The sequence below is a fragment of the Lycorma delicatula genome, chromosome 2 (genome assembly GCF_047948215.1).
Source record: "Lycorma delicatula isolate Av1 chromosome 2, ASM4794821v1, whole genome shotgun sequence".
Taxonomy (NCBI): domain Eukaryota; kingdom Metazoa; phylum Arthropoda; class Insecta; order Hemiptera; family Fulgoridae; genus Lycorma; species Lycorma delicatula.
In genome coordinates, this window is record NC_134456.1 from 16950329 (window position 1) to 16963668 (window position 13340).

A 13340-nucleotide genomic window follows, 5' to 3' on the forward strand; every position below is an offset into this window, starting at 1 on the left:
GGATTCATCATTTTGATGGAATGGAAACATCAGAGAAATTCAAAACCTACGTAACAGCCGGTAAGGTATGTTAATAATGGTGTTTGGAGACTACAAAGCTCCAATTTATTGCAATTATTTGGAAGAACATAAAATTAACAGCAAGTATTACTGCGCAGTAATAAAAAATAAACTAAATTGTACCGATTCTCTTTCAAAAGGCATAATTCTTTTGCATAAAAATTCCGCCCCTAATTCATTCAAAAGATAAGGAAAGCTATTCAAAAGGGGTGGAAAATTGTTGCCACTTCCACGTTACCGTGGAAATTACTGAACAGCTATGCGTTGCTGGGCGATTCGCCGATCACTTTTAAGCAAATCGTCCACTTCCTTTCGACCCAAAAATGAGCAAAAACGTTCTTATTGACATAAGTCCTATTTTGCTTTGTTTTCCTTCTGGAAGCACAAAGCGGCTTCCAAAAGGAAACAAAAAAATTATTTCTCAGGAACGGATAAACCTACTTTAATTAGATTTGGAAAATCTAAGACAGTCGAATTTTACAAAAAAAAAAAAAATGTTGAAAACATCACCTTCAAAAGTTTTAAAATGGCGGCCATCTTAATTTTCTAATTTTCAGTATCTTTGTACTTATTTGTTTCATTAAATGTTTACTTATTACAAAATGTATTATGCATTTTATTATGAACAAATGACACCTCATTTGTGAAAATCCATCGACAAACTATCGAGTTATTGGAGACATTTAACCCGACAGTACGATTTCGCACCGTAATGCAAGGTGATAAATTTTATTATTTATTATTAATAATTTTTATTACATTAAGTGGAGGAAATAAAAACAGGCAAAAAATTATCAGCTTTCATTACGGCGGGAAAGCGTACCGCCGGGTTAATTATCTTCAATAATTCGATAGTTTGTCAACGGATTTTTACAAATAAGGTGTCATTTTGTTCATAATAAAATGCTTAATAAGTTTTGTAAAAGTAAAAATTTTATCAAGCAAATAATTACAAAGATAATAAAGATTAAAAAATTAAAATTGCCGCCATTTTTAAATCTAAGGTGACGTTTTCAAAACCTTTTAATTTGTAGAATAAGACGCTAATCTTAGGTATTGCCAAATTTAATTAAAGTAGGTCTACCTGTTCCTGAGAAATAATTTTTTTGTTAACTAACACAAAGTGGCTTCCAGAAGGAAAACAAAGCAAAAATAGTGCTTATGTCGATATGAACTTTTTTGTTCGTTTGTTGTCCTGAATCGGTTCCTGAACTTCGGCGAATACGTCCCGGAACACACTATGCACAATTAAAAAAAGCAAGAGTTGTAGTTTTTGTCAATTTTAATCTTTGACTTTTGTATAACGGTCGTAGAAAATTGAGCTTAAGTAATTTAAAATGTCAAATTTTTAAGTTAATCGGATTACGGGTGAGGAGGGATATTCAGCATTATCTCTAAACAGTTTTTGCCTCATCTCGAAAACTCGTTAATTAAAAAAGTTTAAATTTGACCTGACGGTAACCTTTCTTTCTTTTTCCTGTTCAGCCTCCGGTAACTACCGTTTAGATAATTCTTCAGAAGATGAATGAGGATGATATGTATGAGTGTAAATGAAGTGTAGTCTTGTACATTCTCAGTTCGACCGTTCCTGAGATATGTGGTTAATTGAAACCCAACCCACCAAAGAACACCGGTATTTACGATCTAGTATTCAAATCCGTGTAAAAATAACTGGCTTTACTAGGACTTGAACCCTGGAACTCTCGGCTTCCAAATCAGCTGATTTGGGAAGACGCGTTCACCACTAGACCAACCCGGTGGTCCACCCTGACAGTAACCTATATTTTGGTAAGTAAACTGAATTTTTTTTTACCCTAATGAAAACATTCCACCAAATCCATGCCGACTTATTGAAATAAATTATTATTCAGATACATAAGTTTCATACTAAGAGGACTGAATGGGACTCGCTTAAAATACCAATTTTTTTTAAACTTTAATTATTTTTAAAACTGAAAATCCAACTATAGTATTAATGTAAATGACATGAAAACATTTTTTTTTAAAGTGTCCCTCGGGACCAGACTTTAAAATTTTATATAATTCCTATAGTTTAGATGTTTTCTTGTTATGGCTGTTGTTAATATTGTTTATTTGAAGTAGTTGTTGAGCTACGGGCTCAAATAGGACCGATATATTTTTTAATAATTTTAGCATTCATATCCTAAAAAGGAGTACAATATAATTTTGATTATAAAAAAGTCATATTATCAATAAAGTCGATCGGAATCCAAAACTTTTGCCAAGATTTTTTATTTTTTCTCAATTACAATTTTAATACCGGATAATTTTTTAGGTATATTTGAACAAGGCGTTCAAATCGGACCAATGTTTTAACCGAATATTCTGATGATTTTTTACGCGATTGTACTCTGTATGCTACATAGTTAAGTCAATATTTAAAATATCTATGGTGTATGTGAAATCAAAATCTTGTCAAGGTCAAACCTTAGAAAGTTACGCTATTAAAAGCATTTACCCGGCTTTGTTAATCGTTTTACTTTATTGTTAATACTGAAAAATTGTTTTATTTAAAAAGTATACTCGATTCCTTTCTAACACAAGCTAAAATACAAATAAAAACTTGGCTTGACTTTATTATTACTCGACAAAAAACATACGATTTGTTTTAAATAAAACTTTCTAATTATCTTACAAAAAATGTTCTATTGATGCGTATTTACTTATTTTATTTTCCTAATGTGTACGTTGCAATTCGTTCAACTAGTGAAATATAAGTAACCCGCTCCCCACGGCACAATGAGATGAGGTTGATAACGAATGACATGTAAGTTAGGTTTACTCTTGTACAGATTAGGCCGACCACCTCATAGACATGTGGTTAATCGAACTCTAACTGACGAAGTACGCCGGTATTCCACTGTCTAGCATTCAAATCCATATAAAACACACTGTTACTTAAACTTTCATCTAGATATTGAAATTTAGCTGTTATTTTTTTATTTTCGCAATACCTAAATTCATTTCAAGCGTACTGTTCATTTAAACATAGTGATTTTTAGAAAAACTTTTATGAATTTTTTTTAATACGTGTGAATAATTGTCTTTTGCTGTAGGTGGTTGTGGTGGTCCGATTTTGTTAAAAAATATAATAAATTCACGTTTAACTTATTGTCAGTATAATAAATAATAACGCAACACATTATTTACGCCTACTTATTTATTAAATTAAAACTTAAAAAAGTGAATAACGGCAGTAATCCGTGGTGAACAAACAGTTCAACAAATATATCAGTGCTCAGTACGTGTAACTCCTTTGACTGACTTGTCACCACATTTTTTTCTAGCGCAAGGGCGCTACTACTAACCGTTGCACTTCTATACCTATAAAGGTGCAACTAACTACTAGTTGTTTTTTTTGTGAAGTGCAATTCATACGTCTTTTGATTAATTACTTATTTTATAAAAATAAGTCTTCTAAAGTTGTGTAGAATAAACGTGTTCAGAAAGATTAATTAAATTACATTATTTGGTAATTTTTTAACTCACAATACTCATGACTTACCGTAAGACGACATCCCGAGGCAAGCCATAGTTAAACTTATTGCTATCCCTTAGTGAAACACTTAATTATACGACCACGAAATAGCACTTCAGTAAATAAAGGACCCCACTACACACGTACTAACCGATATAAGTAACTTTTACTAGGATTTGAACCTTCGACTTCGAAAATCAGTTGTGAAACAACCGATTTGGCACGACGAGTTTTATCACTAGACCGTCCTGGTGGGCTATTTATATGTAATGAATAAATATTTTTCAGTTTCATATTCTGTAGACTTGAAACCGTTATTATTTCTCTTTAATACGGGTTTATTATTGTTATTAGGTTAGTGCGCAACGGAAACCCTTCATATTCTGAACAAGTTTGAGATTGTTTTACCGCTCTTTTAATCTACCGGTGTGAAATTTTACTTTATTTATTTTTTAATCTTAATGTTATCATATTGGAAACTCTTTATGTTAGCGGTAAAAGGTACTTTTTTTTAAATAATTTTTTATTCAGATATTAACACGTTCTTGTATTTAAATATTTTCTAATTATTATTATTTTTTTCTAATCGATATCAGTTTGTGTAGAACCACAATAAATAATTCCACTTACTGGAGTATCTTTTTTTCCAGTAGTTTTTCATTTTGCGTAAGAGTGATTTTCTTTATTAGGACCATTCTATTCTTGTTGTTTTTTCTGGAATCCTTTTGAAGTTTTCTAAGAACGCGTCTCTGTTTGTCATTTCATCCGTTTCTATCTTTCCATCTTTTAAATCTTCTTCGACCTGTTTGAACCATTTGGTAGTTGTCGTTCTGTGTCTCCTTAGTCGGTTTGTTTTCGTCCAATTTCATAGTATCCGTAGAAGCCAAAGTCTGCATTTCCTAATCGCCTCTAATAGTTTTTCTACTTTCCGGTAAAGCTAATTGCTTTTCCGTACTTTATAACGATCTTCTGCTTTTCTGAGACCTAGCATTTCCTTCGGTATTTTCCTTTCTATGTTTTCAAGATTGTTTATTTCTCCGTGGTCTGAGATTGCGTACTGGCTAAATATAATACCTCTAGTCTTACCGCTTGTGTAATACCTCAGTTTCCCCATCCCTTCACATTCGTATATATATCGGTTGTAATTTCATAAGCTTTTGTGATCCTGGTTTTATTACCCGCGGGCCAATTCCTTATCTAGCGCATCGAATTGTAAGCTGAATTACTTCTTTAAGGTACTTGAAGCTGTTATCTTTTTATTTTACTATATCTTGTGGTAAAGTATTTGGTTGCATTTTTACGCTTGATTTGAACTATTTAAAAAAAATATTCGTAGGCCAGATTTTTCAGCCTTTCCCTTAAATATGTTGATTTATTCATCGGTTGTTTTTAAATTTTCTGCTAAAATTACAAGATTGTTTATAAATCCCAAGAAATTTAACGATAGTCCTTTTTTCTTTACTCCTAAATCTACTTTTTCGATTTTCTTATTTTTCTCGGTTTTCGTCGTTCACTAATTATCTTTTTAGTACTGTATTAAACAAAATGGCTATAAACCATCTGCTTGTCTATCTACCTTTTGGATTTTGAGCGCTTCTGACAGTTCCCCTTCAAACTTTACTTTGAATTTCTTTCCTGTTAATATTTGCTTTGTAAAATTGCCGTTACTCAAAATCCTGCAAGAATGGCTATAAACCATCTGCTTGTCTATCTACCTTTTGGATTTTGAGCGCTTCTGACAGTTCCCCTTCAAACTTTACTTTGAATTTCTTTCCTGTTAATATTTGCTTTGTAAAATTGCCGTTACTCAAAATCCTGCAAGAATGGCTATAAACCATCTGCTTGTCTATCTACCTTTTGGATTTTGAGCGCTTCTGACAGTTCCCCTTCAAACTTTACTTTGAATTTCTTTCCTGTTAATATTTGCTTTGTAAAATTGCCGTTACTCAAAATCCTGCAAGAATGGCTATAAACCATCTGCTTGTCTTACTACCTTTTGGATTTTGAGCGCTTCTGACAGTTCCCCTTCAAACTTTACTTTGAATTTCTTTCCTGTTAATATTTGCTTTGTAAAATTGTCGTTACTCAAAATCCTGCAAGAATATCGAAAAGGTTTGCCTGTCTATTGAGTAGTATGCATTCTTAAGTCTACAACGGTTACTGCAACATTTTTATTTGATCGTGCATTCGGAAGATTGTTTTTAGATCGTGTCTCTTCTGCGTAACACTTGAGCTGAAAGTTTGCCCCTCGCCAACGGCTGTGTCTAGTGTATTAGTCGTTTTATTGTGCTAGTCTACTGCGTTTACATTTTATAAGAAAATGTCATGTTGTTATATTAGTTATCTGATGATGTCATCTGGTTAGATAATGCAACAAATCCCGCTCGCCCGTCCCGCCAAAGCCAGCCGACAATTCGGTTGACAGACGGGGGCAAACCCTCAGCTCACTTAGCGTACATGACCTGCCTTTTCTAAAGCCGATTTGATATTCATGTGTTTCTGGATCTAGTGGTTTCTTTAAGCGGTTTAGCACCATTTTTTTTTTATAATGAAAGAAAAATCATTTCGCTATGGATTTTTGTTATTTTTGATTTAGAAGATTATGAATAAAAGATAACAAAGTAAATAAAAATAAAAGATTAATAATTTTCAAATTATCACTGATCTTATCACAAAGAAAAATATTTAATCTTATTCTCTATTCCGGAATAGTTTAAAAATGTAGACTTATTACGTACACAGACCAAACGTAACACATAAGCATGATGAGGTGTTCTACAATAGAATACTCATTTTAGGTTAATCTTTTTTGTTCAGTTAAGGTATTCTAAATTACGATTATAATGTAGTATTCCTGAATTGTTAAACCTATTAATTTAAAAACCTTTATTTTTGCAGGCCAGTATTCAGATTAAAATATAAAGATTCGTCAACAAAAGAATCTATAACTCTTGATTTTCGTGAGTATTTTAAATAATTCATTATACAACATACAAACACAATGATTCATGAAGAATGTAATAAAATTTCAGGGCATGTTCTACTGGCAAAAATAAAGAAGAAAACTCATATAAACATTGCTAGCGAAAGATCTCGCACTGATTTGTGCGCCTTCGAAAAAACTAAGCCAGACTATAATTCTTGGAACGCAAATTTAGAAGTTTTATATGATCTGACAATTTTTTTTTAAGTTAGGTCTCATAACTGTATTTTTTTGTAGTTTTTGAAAAACCTGGGATAAAAGGCACATGATTGGGGTCGAGAAACACAATATTTTATGTTTAGCATAAAATAACTTCGTTAAATGGATAATAGAAACGTAAAATATTTAAATAAAACTGTAGAGAATTCGATTCTCAGTAAAACTGTATGAATAAAATTTATAGAAATTAAATACAAACTTAAGAATTTGAAGTTTGTTAAAAATAAGCATCAAAACGTGGCACAGGTATTAAACGAAACACTTTTCAATATTACATAACAAATTTAAAAAAAATAAGCAATCTAAATTTAAAAAAAAATAAAAAATCTGTTGAAACAAATCATTAAAGCTAATAAAAAATTAATTTTCTCTAAATTTGTTTGAAACTGTTTATTACACATTCTTCTTGAATCAGTCTGTATATATATATATATATATATATATATATATATATATATATATAGTGTATACAATTATTTTTTTCATTTATTAATCGACTTAATGACATTTTTGGTCGCCATTTTGATTTTAATTGTCTGATATTTAATCTTTTTGATACCGTTTTGTTTGTCTTTCAGAGAACTTTAAAACAGAGTACCACGTGACCTTATGTTACGTTTAAGATGTTTAAGGCGCTTCTGCGTCCTCCGCCGATACCCCTGAGGGTCAAATACTTTAAACTGGGTTTTACTGAATTAGCCTCTCTTATCAAGGAAAATTTCCAAAGAGAGTATCGTGATACCTTAAATAAAAAAAAAAAAAAAAAATGTATACGATTGAGCATACGACCGTAGTTCTAGCTATCTGAAACTAAAATCGTTGTTATCCGCAATTTTGTATCGGACGATCAGAATTTACGTTTAATTGAATCGTTTTTTCTCGTCTCCTCGAGCTCTTCAAATCAAATGACCGTTGGTCTCATTTGAAATTTTTGGGTTGCTCTCCTCCTGCCACCCAAAAATCAAAAAGAGTGAAATATACGCTCATCGAAGTAGGCCCTCGGTAGAAGAAAGAATGCCGCAAATCGCATTCAGTTACCTTATTTATAAAAAAAGTTAGTTTTCCGCCACCCAGTATAGAATGTGTTAATAGGTATAGAAAGTATGGGAATCCTTAAAAAAACGTTTCACTAGTTACATAACTTGTAATATAGAAAACGACTTTATTAAAATTTTTAACTTTGTTAAAACGTCAACGTATCATATATATACATAATAGCCTATGACACTACCGGTAACGTGTAAGAATTTCAAGACGGGGTCATAGTTAAATCGGTTCAACCGTTGAGATGCTACGAAAGAACAAACATACATACATACATACACTAAAGACAGTGCACTGCTTTTTTGGCAGTCATTTAAAAAAATGCTTGAGTGTCAAAACGATTAATTTGTCGGTATAAGAACATCGCTTGGGGTGATTGTGTATTGTAAGCCAGTTTTGAAAATAACTATAAAAAATGTTAGAGTTATTTTCGATAGGGTTTTCGTAGAATTTAAGTTTATATTATATGAATATTTTTTGTTTTTACAATGCCCTTTAAAGTAGTATTATGTTACAATCCTGATCTTTCCATTTCAAATTTTTGAGTTGCCCCTTTTTGGCGGCTTGGGGGAATGTTGGTCTCATATCGAAAAGTTGTATCGTTTTTTGGTAGGAACACCATTTAAAATAATTTTCTAAAATTATTTGTAAAAACAAAAATATTCATATAATATAAACTTAGTTATTTTCGAAAGGATTTTTTATAGTTATTTTCAAAACTGGCTTACAATACACAATCACCCCAAGCGATGTTCTTATACCGACAAATTAATCGTTTTGACACTAAAGCATTTTTTGAATGACTACCAAAAAAGCAGTGCAATGTATTTAGTGTATGTATGTTTGTTCTTTCATAGAATCTCAACGGTTGAACCGATTTAATGTATGACCCCGTCTTGAAATTCTTATGTTATCGGTAGTGTCATAGGCTATTATGTATATATATGATATGTTGACATTTTAACAAAGTTAAAAATCAAGTCATATTTTGGCATAAATCCTTTATGGATCTAACGGCAATGATCTAACTGTAGGGGGGCTCCGCACTTATACATTACACTTTCGTGTAATGATCTGTACTGGCTGGACATTTTTTTTTGCAGTCGTCTGTTTTTTTCATTTTTAAGTTGTTTAATTTTAACTTGTTAAATGATTTATGTTTGTTTAATCGTTCATATTTGAGATATAATAATATTTTTGCCCGCTTCTGAAACTAGTTGTGAAAAAACATGAAATGGGTAGTCACATCCCAAAAAGCTTGTTTTTTAATGGAATTTAAAATGGTTTTTCACACAATCCTACCCTTTTTATTTATAATATTTGAAATGTCCCTCTTTGGAAGCCCTCTTATATAGACTTACTCCTCTAAAAATGTAATATAATGTAAATCAATAAAAAAAAAACACAGTTAATTTTTTTAATTTCTTATTGTTTTAACTAATTGTTTTTTTGTTTTTTTTTTTGCAGATAGAACTCCAACTAAATCACGCAATAAAAAACATAGTAATAATATTAAATTCAAAACAAGTGAAAGTTTATGCAAAAATTGTTTATCAAATGTATATTTATCCAATTTTAACAAAGACAATTGTACTATGTTATCGCAAACAAATAATAATTGTATTCGATACAAAGGAAAGAGAGAAGAAAAAAAAGTAAAATTACAATCAAAAAACGACAAAATTGAAAATAATAATATTAATTTAATAAATATAAATTGTAAAGATACAAATGATAATAAAAATACTGGAGAAAAACAAAAAAATAATTTAAATGTTAATATTACTAAAAGAAATTCATTTACACAAAGTAAAGAACGTAATTTAAAAAAAAATTTCAACCACGGAATTTTTAAAAGCACTAGCAAAATTATTAATATCGTACGATTATTTACAACTGAGAAAATGTTAAATATGAATAATTATTTAAAACGAAGAAATCAAGACGTCTTTAAAAATAAATATATCGGTTGTAAAACATTTAGTATAATACATTTAATAAAGAAATATTCGTCCTTATTTACTGAAAATGAAAAAAATAAACTTTTAAATGGTTTTATAACTCGTAGGATAAAAGAAAGATTAAATAATCGTCGTGCCAGTAATATTAGAAAAATATTAAGAAAAAAGAATCTGTATTTTAATAATACTGAACATGATAAATTAAGAAAACGTCTTAAATTAATGGATTATAAAATTAAATCCAATACTTGTATGCAACTATTTTACTATTTTTATAACAATAATTACAATAAACTAAATAGAAATAGAAAACATTTATTAGTAATTTGGGATATATTAAGGAATATTAAATTTAATTTAATAAATAACAGAAGATTATGTTGTACATTATCGAATCGAGATATTAATAATCGATCTGCGATAAATTTAAATTCAAACCAATCGAAAAATGATGTTTATCCGACTTTTAAAAGAAATGTTTTTAATAAAAAAATTATTAAAAAAAGTTGTTCTTTGCCGAATATCTATAATACAATAAATACCGATAATTATCATGTAACAAATTATATATCAAACGAAAAATTTAAAAGATTTATTAGAACAAATAATAAAAGTAGTACAGATTTAACAAACAATAAATATCAATTAGGATCATTTATAAGAGAAAAAGTTCAAACTTTTCCTAGAAGTAAATCTTTATTAAATTTTTATAACGATATAAAAGTTAAAAATATATATAAAAATGAATATTTTTCAAAAGAAAAACAAGTAAATAATGTATTAATAAAAAATAAACCAAATATTATTAATATACCACCAAATAAAAGTATCGATAATAAATTAAATAATAAATACAAACATATCAGATCTTATACATCAAGTACTGATTTTAAAAATCAAAAAACACAGTTTGAATATAAAAGAATGAATTCATTACCGATAGTTAACGAAACTAAATTTAACTATGTCGTTGGATTAAAGATGTTTGAATTGCAAGAAAGAATTAAAAAATCTAAAGCGATAAAAAATCCCATTAAATCAACAATAACAGACTTTGTTATAGAAAATAATATTAAAAAAAATAACGCAGATAATAATAAAAAATTAAATAATTTACTAGATTGTAATTTAAAAATATCTAATGATAATAATAATGAATTTGACAGAGGATTAAGATGTATGGAACAGATATATGAAAATCCTAATTTTAATGATGAATATAATAAAGAAATAAATCAAAATAATAATGAATTAATAATAAAAAAATATAATAATAATAATAAATTATATTTGATAAAAAATGAAACACAAAAAGACCTAATAGATAAAAAGGGAATGAAACGCGTCGAAAAAGAAACATATTTAAGAAAATCAAATGAAAACAATGTAATCAATAAAAAAAATATTAATGAAAATTTTAAATCTTCTGAAAATAAATTTATAATAAATTTAGAATTAAAAAATAAAGATGATAAACTTACGAAAAGCGGAATCATTTTAGACGAGCTAAATAATTCATTACCACAAGTAATTTCCAAATTATACTCATTAGAAGATAATAGCGACGGTACGTTAAATGCGAATCAGAATGAAATCAAAATTTGTAATGTAAATAAATCTTATAATATACCGAAAAAAAATAATAATACAAAAAAGAAATTTGTATTGTTTAGTTTTAATGAAAATAATTCAGAAGAAGAGGTTACCGATCTAGAATCGTTTAATGAAATAAATTTATTAAAAAAATGTAATAAAAATATACGTAATGAAATAAATTTAATAAATGAAAATTATAAAAAAAATTGTGACGAATTAAGTACGGAAAAAATTTTGAAAAGAATTGAAGAACAATGTAAATATTTCCAAAAGTTGAACGATGATGAAATATGTCTTGGAAGTGTATTGTTAAATAAATATAAATCAAAAATAAAAAAATCTCAAGAAAATATTGAAAATACATATTTTTGTTACAAATATGAAAAATGGCCCGGTAATGAAATATTTGAAACTAATATATTATTTAAAAATTCAGAATATTATAATAATAATGAAAATAAAATCGATGGCGATAATTTAAATGATAATTATATACGTAATGGTTGGTTACTTCATGAAGTATTTAATGTAAATATATGCGATCATATTTTTAAAAGTAATACAAAGACGAGACACCATTGTATACCTAAAAAAAGAACACCGTTACAAGAATATTTAAAAATGTATGATATTAATAAAGAAGAGTTAGATCATTCAGATAATGATGGACATAAAGATGGATATAAAAAAATATCAATTTATCCAACATTAATCGAAGAAAAAACATAGATTTCTTTTTCATGAAAAATGCAATAAAAAAAATATTGACTTTTTTTATTATTGCAGAAGTTTTTAAATTAAAATTATTGTTTTACATGCTGTGTAATAATAATTGTCAAATAAAGATAGTAATAAAGGATTTTTCGTTGAAAGGTGTGATTTAAATTAATAAAGAAATAATTTTGTTTTCAAGGAAATTACTTTAAAATATTTTCTGTTTATACATGACTGAAAGAAAAGCGTGGGACGCGCTCTTATAAAATGGTTAAATATAGAACGCGCCCCGCGCTTTCTAGCCTTGGATAAATAGAAAATCTTTTTAAAAGTATTTTTCTTGAAAACAAAATTATTTTTTTATTTTCTAGTAAGAATTGTTTTTCAACTCTTTTCTCTCTCTCTCTCTCTCTCTCTCTCTCTCTCTCTCTCTCTCTCTCTCTCTTAACAGCAAGGTATTTATAAATTGAATAAATTGTTATTATATAATTAGATTCACTTCTATTTACATTTTTCTATTATTTACATTTTTTTTTCTCTTAATAATAAAAAAAACTTCTGTATAGAAGTAATATTACTAATTTTGTTAATTACAAGCTGTATAAAGCTTTCTGAATTTACGTGACCGTAAATTTTCTTAAATTATAAAATCTCTTCTAAAGTGAACTGAAAAGTTTTTACTTTTAGTTCTTTTAATTCTTTACAAAACCAAAAAATACTTAAATGCAGTTTTATTCTACATTATAATCTGGATAATTAGTTTTCATTATTATCAATGAATACGCATATCATATAATTTGCGTACATATATTTTATTGGATAAATTTACACTAGTTTAAATTTACACTGAATCTTATCGATTCAGCTCCCTTCCTCAAGATGTTCCCATTGTAACTACTTCAACTTTTGTATAAGATGCTCTTTATATAAAATATATGAAATTAACAATGGAATATTGTATTGTCATCGTCGCTATGTAAAATCTCACCGTTGTCTGCGTCGGAAATAAGTTTTATTAAGCTTGTAAGATTTGAGAAACAATTAAACCATTGCAAGTTAAAGAAAAGCATTAAAAATATAATATTTAAAAAAAAAATTATCATCTTTATTTCAAACTAAAGAAAAATGAATAATTAAATGTAGAACGTAACATTAACCAAACTGATTTCTATAAAATAAACCGAAGGAAAGATGAGAAAAAAGTAACAAAAGTGTAGGAAATGAAAATGTTTTTCTGACAATATTTTTTTTTTTTGTTTTTTTT